The 14,258-nt window shown below is 50.0% G+C and overlaps 1 protein-coding gene across 1 annotated transcript in view; it reads right to left on the bottom strand.

Moving 5' to 3' along the window:
* The window catches only part of KLHL29 (kelch like family member 29), a 332,575-nt gene that overhangs the window by 54,534 nt on the left and 263,783 nt on the right, over window positions 1-14,258 (bottom strand). The window lies entirely within an intron of this gene.

Raw genomic sequence — 14,258 nt, 5'->3', positions numbered from 1 at the left:
GGGACAGACCCTCAGAAAGAAAGCAGATTTTGATCTGAAACAAAAGAAGCCTCAAGCTGGAGGTGCACAGACCAAGGCTTTTTGGAATCAGATTGGAATCTGGTAGAAACCCAACTTTTTCCTGGGGTGGGGAGGAGGGAGGGAGGAGCTGTTCCAGAGCCAATGAGCTGAGACTTGAGCCAATGAGATAGGGAGGGAAGAGCCTTGTTGGGGAGCTGTGGTTGGAGGGGCCCCAGCCTGGGAGAGTGTGACTGGGAGGCTGGGGACCCCTCGTCTCAAGTCCTACCCCATGCTCACCTCAGCGCCCACTCCGCCTTTCCTGGCCCCTTCTGTGACTTTTCCGTACTGGTGCCCAAAAACTTAAGGCAGACAGTTGCCCAGCAGGCCTCACAGACAGGTTGGACCCTTGTGCACTCTGGAAGAATGCCTCAGTTGCCAACCTCTGGAAGGGAATCATTGAGCCTAAGGTGGTCCCCAAGATGCAGAAAGGGATGCTGTCCTAAAGGGCGTTTTGGATAAGAAAGGCTGGACAAGCTGGAGTGAATAGATGCAGAGAGACGATTTTGGATTTCGTGTAACTGCCAACTGGTGCTGACTTTTTCTTGCCTTCTCCTGGGGCCCCAGGGCCCCTGGCCCACTCCTCACACCCCTCTGTCCTCCCAGCTGGTCCTCGGCATAGCCAGCACATCTGGGCCACTGCCCGCCTTCTCCCGTGGTGCCTGCCATCTCCTGACCTCCACAAAGCTGGTTTTCATCTGTTGCCTCGACTTCCCCTTGGCGGGGAGGCACCATTCTTTTCCGGCCTCAAAATAGTTTCCTGAAGTCAGTGTTGACTTCTCAGTGTCTTCTTGCACAGAAATCTTTTCCAAGAGGCTCTGGGGTCCAGAAGCGGGACAGATGGTCCCTTTCTTTTTATAACATGGCCAGTCTTTTGAAGTGAAGAACTATAAACACAAGTTTTGCCTTCAGCAGATGTTCTGTGGGCACAACAAGCATCACTTTGTGCTCTTTAGCAACTGTGAGCGGTGGTAGCTGAGGGGAGACTGAAATTGGGCAGAGCGTCAGTATGTGTTCAGGGGCCTGGAGGCCCTGGCATGATGGGCCCTCTTTGGTCTGGACCTCGTCCTTATGCTCGGCCAGTTCCAGGTCTCGACTTCCTGGGAATGGTGTCTGCTCCCCTTCCCGGAGCCCAAGGACCACCCAGCCCTAGAGCCACCTGTGCGGTGGTTGTTTCTGAAGGGCTGGCCGACTAGCTGAGTCCTGTGCAGCTCTCCCCCCTAATCCTGAGGCCAGGACTAAAGGGTTCAGAGGGTGTGGGTTGGGGTGGGTGCTCTTCAAGAGAGCATGCTTCAGTTTGATCGCTTTTTTCCTTTGAGCGATTTACCATATGGTTGTCTGATCCCCATGGCTGCACTGGGCTGATTCAGGCCAGAATGGCTGGTCAGACATATCTGTTGAACTCCTGAGGAGCTGGTGGCTGTGCTAGATGTTGGCTGAAAGCCAGTTCCCAGAGCTCTACCCTGGTGGCTCCTTGTCCATCGGTGACAGAGATATGAAAAGTGTTAGCTGCTCAATCGTGTCCAACTCTGCGACCCCGCAAACTGTAGCCCACGATGCTCCTCTGTCCATGGAATTCTCCAGGGAAGCATACTAGAATGGGTTGCCATTCCCTTCTCCAGGGGATCTTCCAGACCCAGGGATTGAACCCAGGTCTCCTGCAGTGCAGGTAGATTCTTTACCATCTGAACCACCAGGGACAGAGATATGAGGTGTCAGTAAAACTACATCTAGATGGATGTGCTGCTATTTAGTAGATTTCAAAAATTTTGCTCATTTAAAAGGGCATAAGCTCAATTAATAGACCTCGTTAACTTCAAAGATGTATCATCTTTGGCCAGAATTGGTTCTTTCATAGGATGACGGGCTCCATTAACTTTATTGCGCTGGCAATGCTTTGTATAAGGCGTGGGAGATGTAGCGACAGGAAAGTCTGCCTGACTCCCAAGCTCCAGTGGCCTCGGTGGTGGTCAGCGAATGCCCTGACTGTGGCTTCCCTAAAATGCCCACGTGTCACAAGGATTAACTTTGGGACTTAAGTCCACCCGTCCAGTCACCCATCCATTACATGACACTTTTGGAGATGAGGAAAGAACCCAAGAATCATCAGTCTATATTGAGAAATATCAGACGCATGACTCTTAGAGACATAAGGCAGCCACTGTGGGACTTGCCCATCCTTACTCCAAACATACCTAGTGACAGTATAGGTTGCAACCCGAAGCTTCAAGGTGTGGTGTGTTGGAATGGGGTGGGCGTCAGAGGCAGGTAGTTTTGGTCGACTTCCTTCTTGTTCTACCACTTATGCTTGGGTCTTGATTATATACCCAGACTTTGATTTTCCACCTGTGATCTACTTCACAGGACCACTGCAAGAATTACATAAACACAGAGTGAATAGATAATAAAATGTTGGCTCCCCACTCTGTGCCCTTCCAGAAGACAAGGGTACCTCCATCAGCAGTGGCCACCAGCCCGCTGGAATGGTGGTCCCTGACACACAGCCTGAGAGCGCCTGGCAGGTCCAGCCTTGCGGCCTGGGTTGGTGTCATTACTGCAAACACCCAGAGGGAGGGCACATGGCTACTTCTCTGCCTTCTGGGATGAATGACATGAAATTAGGAATTCTGGAGTCCCTGCTCACACCAAAAAAACCTCAGCTCATAAATAACTGTTGGTGGGTCTAAGAAGATAATGAATATCTCCATATAGAAGAAAGACTGAAAATACAGGGTTTATTTTTGCATCAATCAGAATTTCTGAAAGCTGTCTGTTCAAATGGCCAGATGGTCTGAGAGCCTTCAGAGTCACCACTTGGTGGTTCCTAAATATGGGGGCCTGTGAGGTCCTTGGCAACAGGTCCTGGGGTTTGAACAAAAGGAAAACATCCTGGGTGTGTGAACTGGGCCACTATTTTGGCTCTTAAAGATTCTCTGGACTCTAATGGACCAACATGGCTGGCCACTAAAGATGTTCATGTTTCTAGGAGGGAGCTGCGCTCTTTAAATGCGCCTCGACTTACTGAAATAACCACAATATAACGGCAGTTTTGAAAGCCCCCAAGTTAAAAGCAAAGCCCCAAACCACCCAATATTTGTAGAGACCTGGAGGATGGGTCTCTGCTTAGGGGAACATTAAGCAGGCACTTCTAGGACAAGCCTCAGCCACGGGAGTGATGGGATGAGGGCCCTGGAGCCTACATTACAGAATTTGCCCCTCTGCTTGTTGGTCAATGTTTCCTCCCCATCAGTGCACATTCCTAGGGCCACCACAGGCCTTGCCCACATGCTGGCGTCATGATTTGGCCCCCCCTTTAAGCATGTGGCAACTTGTCCCTCCCCTTCCTCTCATTCCGGCCTGGTGGAGCTGCCAGCCAGCACAGCACTCCTGTGGGCTGTGTGTGCCAGGCAGTGTGTACCCCCCAGGTGGGTTCTGGAGAGGCACGGTGTTCCAGCCCAGTGCATCCAGGCAGACGCTGGGCCTGACTCCAAGCGGTGTTCAGTCTGCAGGGAGAGAGAAACTTCTAGAGAGAACTCCTAGCAGCAGAGGTTCCTAGTGACTGGGGGTGGTCACAGGAAATTTGCTAGAGGCGGTGCCTTGTCATATCTCGGTGACACCTCTGAACCTGAGTTTCCCCACCTGTAACTGAGGGAGTGGCGGGTCTCTAAATGACCTTTAAGATAATATTCTACGCTGACATTCACCATCCTGGGGGAGGGGCAGCGGGTGGAAAGGAGGGGGATAGTGTTGCTTGGGAGTAAATTCCCACTAAAGGAGGGGCAGGTGATGAGCGCTTGGGGGAAAGCACAGCTGTGAGGTAGGTGTGGAGAGGCTGGGCTGAGATACATCTAACCCCTAGTCTCCAGAGGAAATAATTTTGAAAACTCAGTGGAAAGGTCAGCTTTCTGCTACGGCCAAGACTGGGGGGCAAAGGGTATAGGAAAGGGGAGCTCTATAAAGAGTAATGATCTGTAACCCCAACCTTGATGAGAAAGAGGAGGGAAGAGACCCTCAAGATTTGGTGGAGTGGACAGGAGGATTTTTGTGAGGTGTTTTTTTCTTTTCTCTTAACTTGGAAGTTGGAGGGTGTGTGTGTGCCTGGGTGTGTATGAGTGTGTTTTATACAAATAAATCATGATTTTGATAGAAAAGTTAGACTATGTGCAGTGTGATGCTCAGGTCCAAGGGGGAGACCGTTGCCTGGTGTCCCTTTAAGAGGTGCTTTGACAAGCTGAAGCATGATTAGGGAGGACTCCAGCATGGTAAAGGACCAAAGGACACCTAGGATGAACTGCTGAGGTCACTGGAGATATTTGTAGAAAAGGAAATTCTGCCACCATCACGAATCTGAAGGGCTGTCATGGAGAACAGGAGCCAGCTTTGCTCTGATGGGCCCAGAGGGCAGAGCATGGAAGTTACAGGAAGACAGCTCTTGACCATTTAATAAACCATCTAGCTGTAAGTGGCCTGGCTTAGTCCCCAGCGGTGGAGGGCAGATTCTTGCTTCTGCTGGATGGCTCTGAGATCCCTCCCAGCATGAAGGTTCTACACAAATAAAAAATTAACCCCAAATATGGATGATTCTAACAGTGGAAAATACAGACAGTGCTCAGTGGATAAAGAATAGAGTGAGTGGCTTAAAGTTAAACTGGTAAAAATGATAATTGTAAATAGATTAAAAAGTTCAAATGAGTGTCAAGCATTGAAAATACATGCGGTTACATTGTAACTGTCATGTAAGTAACTTTGCTGTGGTGAGGGGCTACCCTTTCCATTTGCCAGCTCGACTGATATATATATAGCCTGCTACAGACTGAATCGTGTCCTGCTGCTCCTAGGTTGCCTCAGTCATATCCAAGTCTATGCAACCCTGTGGACTGTGGCCCGCCAGACTCCTCTGTTCATGGCATTCTCCAGGTAAGAATACTGGAGTGGGTTGCCATGTTCTCCTCCAGGGGATCTTCCTGACTCTGGGATTAAACCCGAGTCTCTTACATCTCCTGCAATGGCAGGCAGGTTCTTCACCACTAGCGCCACCTGGGAAGGTCAGTCTTCCCCAAATTGTTATGTTGAAACCCTAACCCTCAGTGTGACTATATTTAGAGACAGGGCCTTTGAGGAGGGATTTAAGGTTAAGTGAGAGCATAGGATAGGGCTCTAATTGAATATGACTTTATAAGAAGAGATTCCAGGAGCCCATGCACAGAGGAAAGGCCACATGTGGACACTGAGAAGACGGCCATCTGCAAGCCAAGGGGAGAGGTTTCGCTAGAAAACCTGTGGGCACCCTGATTTTGTATTTTCAGCCTTCGGAACTGTGGGAAAATTAACTTCTGTTGAGTCAGTCTGTAGTATCTGACTAACATATAGCCCATGACATTGGTCCTGCAGAAAGTGGTAAAAACTAATTGGTGTTTGCCTAGGGTGTGTGTTGGGCCTGGGTCTGAGACACTGATCCATGAGAGCATTGAGTGGTCACTGGGAAGAGGGGAGGAAAAGGCAGTGAGAAGCCAGTGGGCAAAACAAGACGGTCAACGGTGCTGTACTGGGTCACCCAAAACCCTGCAGGGAGAGCTACAAGGCAAAGAACATTCTGGTGCTGCACTGAAAATGCTTGGGCTTCCCTCTAAGATACAGGTTTTAAAGAGAGTTACACTAAGAAAATAGGCAATGACAACAGTTTCAATAGATGGCAACCTTTTGGCCATTGTTTGCTTCAAGCAACTGACATGATGTTTTGTGTTCCTAACCTACTATGCCTGTATTATTTTCACATTTTCAGTTTCTAGAATAGTAAGCATGCTCCTGAATGGAATGTAGTTGTAACTGAGTCATTTGTTGTTGAGCCAGGTGTGTGCCACAGTCTCACAGTTTGGGGTACTGCTGCCTTCCTGTGCCTGGGGAAGAGGCAGCAGGCACGCCAGACCTGCCCAGCTCTCCCCCTTTTGAAACTCATCTCTAACCTTGAAAACTGAACTAAAAAGCCCTAGGGGCCAGCCCGACAGGACATGCCTTTCCTAGCAAGATGGCACATGTTGGTTGTTTGAATAGTAATCAGGCCACAGGAAACTTGCCATTAACATCTGTTACGATAGGAGAAAGATGTTTACCAAGACTTCCTGGATCCTGAGTGTGCATCAATTTCCCAGTTGGAAGCTAATGACCCTGAAGTGCTTCCTTCCCAGAGGAAAGCCCCCGGAGACCAAGAGGTCTTCACCTTATAAGACCAGAATGGCATGGGGACTGAGGAATTGAACTTGCCCAAGATCATGGACCCTTACTGTGCTATCACTGACGGCGAGAGGTAAAGAGAACTTCTGGGAAGCCCAAGCAAAGCCCAGGCTTTCTGGACCTTATGTGTCAAGGGTTCAGAGAATGAATTTCATGGGTGTGAATCAGCATAAACCACTAGTTGAACATGTCCTTGATCAGGATGGGCACTGAGGACCATTTGGGTAGATGTGTGTGTGTGTGTGTAACTCTGTGGAACTGAAGTGATGATTCTGGGTCCCTGGCTCTTATCTCAGGCCTTCTTCCTAAGAGCTGGTGTCTGTGGAACTACCTGCCTTCCGCTTCCTTCTCTGAATCATTTCAACTGCCTTTAAAGGCTCAGTCCACACTGACCTCTCTTTTCCAGCCCCTTAGCTCTTATTACTACCCCTCTATCCCCCTCCAAGTGGAATTCAGGCTCTTCCAGGGAGAACTCCATCCCTCCCAGCACCCAACATGGTGTTTGAAACCTTGCGGACATGATCACAGGACCTCAGGCTCAGCAGGAGCTGAGACCTGCATGGGGCATGCCTCTTGTGCCTGGGAGAAGCCAAGTGTGGACTCAGCACACAGTAGGTACCTAATACTACACACACATAGTTGTTCAGTCACTAAGTCCCGTCTGACTCTTTTGCGACCCCGTGGACAGTAGCCCGCCAGACTTCTCTGTCCAGGGCATTCCCCAGAATACTGGAGAGGGTTGCTGTTTCCTTCTCCAGGGGATCCTTCTGACCCAAGGGTGAGTCTCCTGCACTGGCGGGAGGGTTCTTCACCACTGAGCCACCGGGGAATCCCCCTAGTTGCTCAGTGAACACCTCGTGTTGCAGTAGGGAGGGAAGTAACGTGGCTGGAGCCTGTCAGTGGCTTCTGAGAGTCAGTGATGCAGAACCTAGTGGTCATTCCTGCTTGCTGTCTGCTTGGGTCACAACTTCTGAGAGAAGACAGGGCTCGGGACCCTGGCAGCTGGCTTCCTGCTGTGGATCACCATCCTTTTCTGAAATCCCAGGACTGGAAACGTTTTCTCCCTTGGCTCCCACTTGAAGAGCCTCCCCCACCACCCCATTCCAGTCGGTGTCTGGACTCCTCTCGCCCTGCCTGTCAGGCAGTTAGGGCCAGAGTGGGATTTCTGAACTGGAAGATGCTCAGTGGAGATTTGGGGCTGAAAGCCCATGTACCACTCCTGGCTCACTGAGAAGGGGCCTAGGGCACATCGCTCTGCCGGCGCTCTGTTGAGCAGCGGGGCCCCGAGAGGGACAAATGCAGGCTGGGGCTCAGGGCCCACTGCCTGCTCCAAGCTTGACACCATCGCTAGGTGGTCTGACCGCGGTGCTGCATTCTCCACTTGCCTGGTTCATTCATTGTCAAATGATCAGTTAACAAAACCGTTAAGCCCTGGACAATCCTCCAATTAATGATTCACAAATCCCTTGAGGACAGAGCCCTATGAAGACAGGAGGGCCTTCTGTGGCAGGCTGGGGGCAGGAGAGGGGGAAGGACCTCATGGAGATGAGATGGACTTTCAGATTCCATAGGCTCTGAGACACTTATTTCCTGGGGGAGCGTGTGTGTTGGGGTGGGGGCTGGAAAGGGGAAAGTCATCATGATGGCAGGACTGTGGGTTTGGTTCCAGGTCTGTGTTGAGTGTTGTGTCAGTCAGAGCTGGGAGAATGTTTTGGACAACTTTGCTTTAATAATAATGGAGATCCTGAGCTAACGGTGCTTCAGACAGTATTCCCTGCCCCACGACCCAGCATTCTTTAGACTTTATAGTAGTGGTAGTGATAACAACAGCTAACGTTATTGCAAGCATACTATGTGCCAGGCACCATGGTTAGACTCCACATACACTGTTAAATCCTTAAAGCAGGTCTAAGAAGATGGCACTATTACTATCTCTGTGTTACAGATAACTTAGAGGCTTAGAGATGCCAGGTTTCTAGCCAAGTTCATTGGATTAGTGGGTAGTGGAATTTGAATTCCACCCAAGCAGTCTGGTGCAGGACCTGGGCTTCTGGCCACCTTTCATGCTGCCAGCCACATGCTCCTCACACCCTTCACCTACAGCCTTGGTTGTTTTGTCTGCAGGAGTGACATAATTCTATTTGTCCCATCTATTGGTATGGCCATGGGGGAGGACCCCTGCAGTGCTTTGGGCACCCCCAATATCAAGCTGAACATCAAAGGATGCTGAGAGCCCCTATGGGTCATTAGGAGGAGTCCTCCCAAGACAAATAGCTCCTGGAATTAGGAGGAGGTTCCCAGCAACGGGCTGGTTGTTATGGTGATGGTAGGGGATTGTAAAATGTTACAATGAGAGAAGGTAATTTTCTCTTGTACAAAGTGGACCTCTGGGAACTAGGTGCTTCAAACATCATGATGTTAACACAATCTCCTAAGACTCCGGAAGGCAAACTGGTCTTTACTTTTTCACATTCCCCTGGGTTTCTAAAAGGCCATGGACATTGAAGGATGGTCCTGTACCATCATCATAGGAAACACTTTTATATGTAATTACAAAGGGCTAGGCACTATCCTAAGGGCTTTATGTAAAATAAATTGCTTAATCCTCACAACTGTAAGAAGCAGATTCTATTTTTTACCCCCCTTTTACAGATGAAGAAACTGAGGCAGAGTTTCAGTTCCCATATGCTCTGGGGGTAAGGATTAATATTTTGGTGGAGATGCTTGGCTACAGGAGGAGTTTTGAAACAGATGGACTTCTGTTCCCAGAAGTATGGGGCAGGGATGGGGGGACCAGGAAGCTACAAAAGGAAGTCTCACATAGACTTGTCTCACATAGTCTCACATAGACTGCATGTCTTGACCCTCAAGTACTAACCTGTTTTCACCATACAAAGGGAGGAGGCAGCTGCAGAGAAGTCACAGAACCTCACTGGATAATTCCCACCCCAGTGTTCTATGCCTTCATTCCTCTAACTCTTCACCGTTTAGTGCCAGGTACTGGCTTGGAAAGTGGGGTGGAATGGGGTGGAGTCTGTGCCGGCCCCCAACCCAGGACCTCACAGTCTAGTTGGGAGAATGACCCAGAACAGGCAAACTTTATCATAAGTGCTCAGCCAAGGCCCAGAGCAGAGCTGGACAGGAGAGAACCCAGACTGAGGAATGGCTACAGGGCAGCTTGCTAGCAGAGTGATGAGAGACGGTGAGAGATGAAGCTGGGAGACAGGCAGGCAGGAACTGGATGCTGGAGCACCGTGTTAAGGGTTGGACTCTGTCCTAAGAGCAATGGGGCCGTTAGAGGCATTCGGCAGGGAGTAACAGAACCAGACCTGTGTTTTGAAATGATCACTCTGGCTGCAGCATGGACCCTGGACGGGAGGGGTTGTACTGTTGAGGCCATTGACGCAGGCCTGGAGTGATGCTGGTCTGAAAGGAGGGCATGGAGACTGAGAGGAGAGGATCAATTTAGAGGAGGCAGAATCAAAGGAGTTTCCAGACTCAGCGCATAAGGGTATAAGGAAGACCATGGGTTTGGAGTCTAAACTCCGGCATGGATTCAAAGTATCATTTCTGAGACAGAGATAGGAAGAGCAGGTCTGCGGCAAGGTGATGTCAGTTGGGACATTTGTGCCTCTGGGCTAACTGTGTGTGGGCAGACAGCTTTATCCTGCATACCCAGCTTCTTCTAGAATCTGTTATTAAGGGAGTCAGTTGCCCTAGTGTGTTAGAGGCTGACGCAGGGAGAGATGAGATTGATGCTGAACACCAGGGCTGGGGGCGAGGAAGGTGACTCATCCGACTCCCTCTTAGGGATGGGGACACAGCATTCCTGTTAGGCAGCTTGACCAGGGGCTGGCAGCCCCATGAACAAGCTTGGGCTCCTCCCATCTCCTCTGCACTGGGGCAGAGGCCCTGCTTTCTGTGTCTTTGCCAGCTTCTCTCTCTGCTAAAATCCCCAAACCTGGGGCCTCTGTTAGCAGGAGCAACCGGGTTGGTGATAAGTGGGCACAGTGCTCTGCACAGTACGGTCAAGCCTGTGATCTCATTCACTTCTTCTCTCTGCCTGATGATTGTGGCACTGTCATCCCATTTTCAAGATGAGGCAAGGAAGGCTCAGGGAGGTTAGAAGTCTTGCTGCAGTCACACAGCTGTCCACTCTGCCTCCAAGTCCCTTTCCTGGATCCTGTCTTTGCCCCTTGTGGAGGCTGGGGCAACTGCTGTCCAAATAGAAGATGGCAGAGGATAGACAGAGCTCCATGGTGTGGAGGTTCGGAGGCAAGGGTGAAATGGGAGGAGATGCAAAACCCATAGGAAGGGGCTTCCCACACACCTACTACAGGACTCCCCAGCCCTGAGAACCCTCATGGCCCTTCACCTGGGGCCTATGAAATCTAAAGCCAAAAGAGATAAGCCTCTTCACTTCTGATCAACTTGGACTTTCTTTTTGGTCCAGAAGCCAGAGGGGACAGTTGCAGCCTGGCTTCTCTCTCCCTGGACATGCAGATGAAATTACAGCAGCCTTTCTGCAGCTCACCACTAGGTCCAGTGTTTGGGGCATTCAAGGGCCTCTGGTCACCCTCCTGGCCATGGGAAGTCCTTCATGGAGGAAGGTAGGGGCTAGAAAGAATGATAGCAGTAGCCTGCACCTCTGCGGTGACACACACATAGCTGGGTTCATGCGGTACCGGTGCAGAGACACTGGACTTCGCTGGTGCACAAGGTCTGATGCTGGTCACCACCTCTGCCTGTGGACCAGCTCAGGGGTGCAAAGCAACAAGACCAACAAACGGCTCAGGTATTTTCTAACAGGATTCGAGTAGAACTAAATCTTCATCCCCCCCTTTATCACTTTGCACACATAAAATTTAATTAGCTTTCAATATATAATCTTAAGAAAAAAAGAAATCCTACAGATTCCTCCCACCCCAAATTGTTCTTCGAGAAAGAAAGGAAGTTTATCTCAAGTTTCTTAAGAAAAAATCTATAGGCACACAATGCATTGAAATAACATTCATTACAGGGAGCTGCATGCAAACTGGCTTCTCTAGTCAGAGATGAGAGACAATCGCTTGACCTATTGCAAATCAAAATGCATTTCCACACCACCTGTATTTTTCAACTGGTGAAGTTTTAAATGAAAGCCCCAACACCTTTTCTGGGAAGGCATACTAACAGAGTCCCAACTGAAATTTCAACTCAGTCGATGGAAAGATAATTACAAGAAACAAAATGTGAAATTTAAAATCAGGGCACTAATGAAGTCTAAAAATACCAGTGGCCCATCCTTTTGGTTGGCAAGACCTGTTCTTCATGGAGGAGATCTTTTCGTAATTACTCAGTTCCGCGAGAGACCAGGTTGTCACGTCAAACAATAGTAGGGAAAATCGTGGGACTTTAATGAGCTAGATCTCAAGGAGTTCTATGGTGGATCTTATTATAATACCCGGCAAGCTTTCAGACAGAGAACAGGAGAAAAGGAAAGTTCTTTTTTTTTAAAGTAGAGTTCTGACTAGTGTTGATGTTCTCATGCAGGGCCTCCTGGTTCCTGCTTGGAGCCAGCTGCCTGTCATTTAGGAGTGTGAAATCAATTGGACTTCGGAGATGTAAAATCCCTAGGGGCAAAATTAAAAGTGACCCAAATCCAAACCCACGTGGGCTTGTCAGGAAGATGATTCTCACATAGCAAATTTCAAAGATTTGGTTTCAAAATTTGGGTTTCTTATTTTAAAAAATATGCAGTTGTTTGACATTAGATCTGACAGATAAATTATAGCTTTAGCAATAAAGGCTTTTAAGATTAGAAATGAAAGGAGAAATTACCTTAAAAAAAAAGGAAGAAAGAAAAAAACCCACCCAGGCTTGAGTTGGGAGGCATTTGTGCGTGCAGGCTTCATTGTCTTTCTTTGCTGCAAATACCGGGGGGAGAAATCAGCTGACGAGGGCCGTAAATAGAGAAGCGAGTTCAATGTAATTTCTGGGGGATCAGCCAGCTCACTGGAGAACTATGGAAGTTGGTGTGATGGACAGGTCAGCAGCTGGAGCTGGGAGAATCTAGTTGGCTCCCCAGAAGGTGGGGCTGTGAACACTTTCTAGGCCCACAGCATCCCCAGGCCTGGCACGGAATTCACACCAGTGGCTGGAAGAGCAAACCCCACCAGGGGTTTCCTCCTTCCTGTCTGTGGGCTCAGGCCCACGATAGAGGATGGTTCATGCTGTCTGATCCCACAAGATGTTACAGGCGTGGCTCTGCAGGGCCTGCAGGCCCAGCATGAACAGGAGCTCAGCAGGGACCTGCCTTGACCACCTACATCTTCATGATCTTATGAACTCAGATGCCTTATGATCAGATGTGCCTACTCCTGGCAGCTTCAGGGGGCGGGGTATGGGGTGGATCCCAGCTCTATGTTAAGACCTAAACCAGGAACCGGTCCTGTCTGGGCCAGTTACCTTTTTGCACAGAACCAACACCTTTTCCTGGGGGGATGCCTGAAACTGGCAAGGCAGCAAGAACTTCATCGGTTCTAGGAGCTTCCCTGGGATGGGGTGAGGGTGGGGTGGACACACCCTCTTCCCCCCACCTGATGGGAAGAGATGGAAACCCTCCCAGTGTCTCAGGCCTTGGCACAGCCTTGGGAGTAACCGGACACCCAGTACCCAGTGTGTCACCGTTGGTGGCATAAAAACTGTGGGTACTTTTTTTTTCCAAAGGGAGAAGGAGCTTAACCAAAACAATTCAAACAAACAAACAAAAAAACCAAATCAAAAAATAATGTAGTCAGTTTTTTAAAAAAGATCTTAAACAAAGCAAGAGTTTACCAAAATTTAGATGTAATTTTCTCATTTAAAACTAGTGCTGATTTTCAAAACAAAGGCAGTCAGGACTCAATCAGATTGGGAATTAAACCCGACAGAGATCTAGACATGGCTTTGTTGTTGGGACGCTTGACAAGGCCTAGAAATTGCTCACAGGGACAAAGATAGAGATTCAGGAGGGCAGGCTGGATGAGAATGGCTGGTTGGAGCCCTTACTCTGCTAAGACTTTGGTCTGCAGCCCTCCTCCCCATCTCAGGGTTCGTAAGTTGGGAGGCTGAGGTGTCTCGCCCGAGGTTCACACTTCTAGACCATCTACTCCTCTTTCAGAGGGAGCCTGGAAGCCCAGCAGGGCAGACCACCCATTATGCACCCTCTTGTCCACACGTGCGTCCAGGCCTGGCTTCCCTGCCTTTCCATTCAGCAGGAGTGGACCGTGAGGGGATGGGTGAGTCTAGGGGTATGTAAGCTCTCCCCCCCACCCCCCCGTTCCCCCAGACTCAGCTGCAGCCTCAGGTTCTCCCAGATGCTCTGCATCCCAGCTGCCAGACCCCTCAGTCTGGTCAAGAGTGAGGCTGGTTTGCTGACACCCTCTGCTCTAAGCCTCGGGCCGGGGCCCAGCCTAGAACCATATCCTGGTGTCTTCCCTCCCCCAGCTCTGTTCTCAAGGATCTGGAATGAAAACGGGTCCTGGGGAAGGGGGTTAAATGAAGGCCAAGGCTGGAGGTGCTCTTTCTTGGGGTCTCACGGAACCACCCATGGGTTCTCAAAACCAAACATTTAGCTGTCTCAGGATGGGCCGGGGAGGTGGTGGTGGGGGTCTTCTGGGCCTCACTTCAGACCCCTGAGCTGCTCTCATCCAACGCTCAGCAATGGGTACTTTTCCGGGGGTGGGGGGATGGGCACACAGCCAATTCATGTTCTGACTGTCCTTATGAGTGGAAAATGGAGAAGGCCCACGAAGGGACTGTTCTAGCCGGACCTAAGAGGAGGCTTCCTGCTCATGCTGCCTGTGGCCTGGCCTTGGGTCAGATGGGAGAATGGGCCAGGGCTCAGGCTGAAGACGAAAGGCCCTGAACTCGGCAGGCTCTCCCCGCCCTCCTCTGCTTGTCTACCCACATTTCCCTGCCTTCCTTGTCCTGTCCTCCACCTTCCCCTC

The sequence above is a fragment of the Ovis canadensis genome, chromosome 3, assembly GCF_042477335.2.
Source record: "Ovis canadensis isolate MfBH-ARS-UI-01 breed Bighorn chromosome 3, ARS-UI_OviCan_v2, whole genome shotgun sequence".
In the NCBI taxonomy this organism is placed as follows: Eukaryota; Metazoa; Chordata; class Mammalia; order Artiodactyla; family Bovidae; genus Ovis; species Ovis canadensis.
The sequence above is the reverse complement of the archived record's forward strand: the minus strand, read 5'-3'. Positions and strand labels throughout refer to the sequence as shown.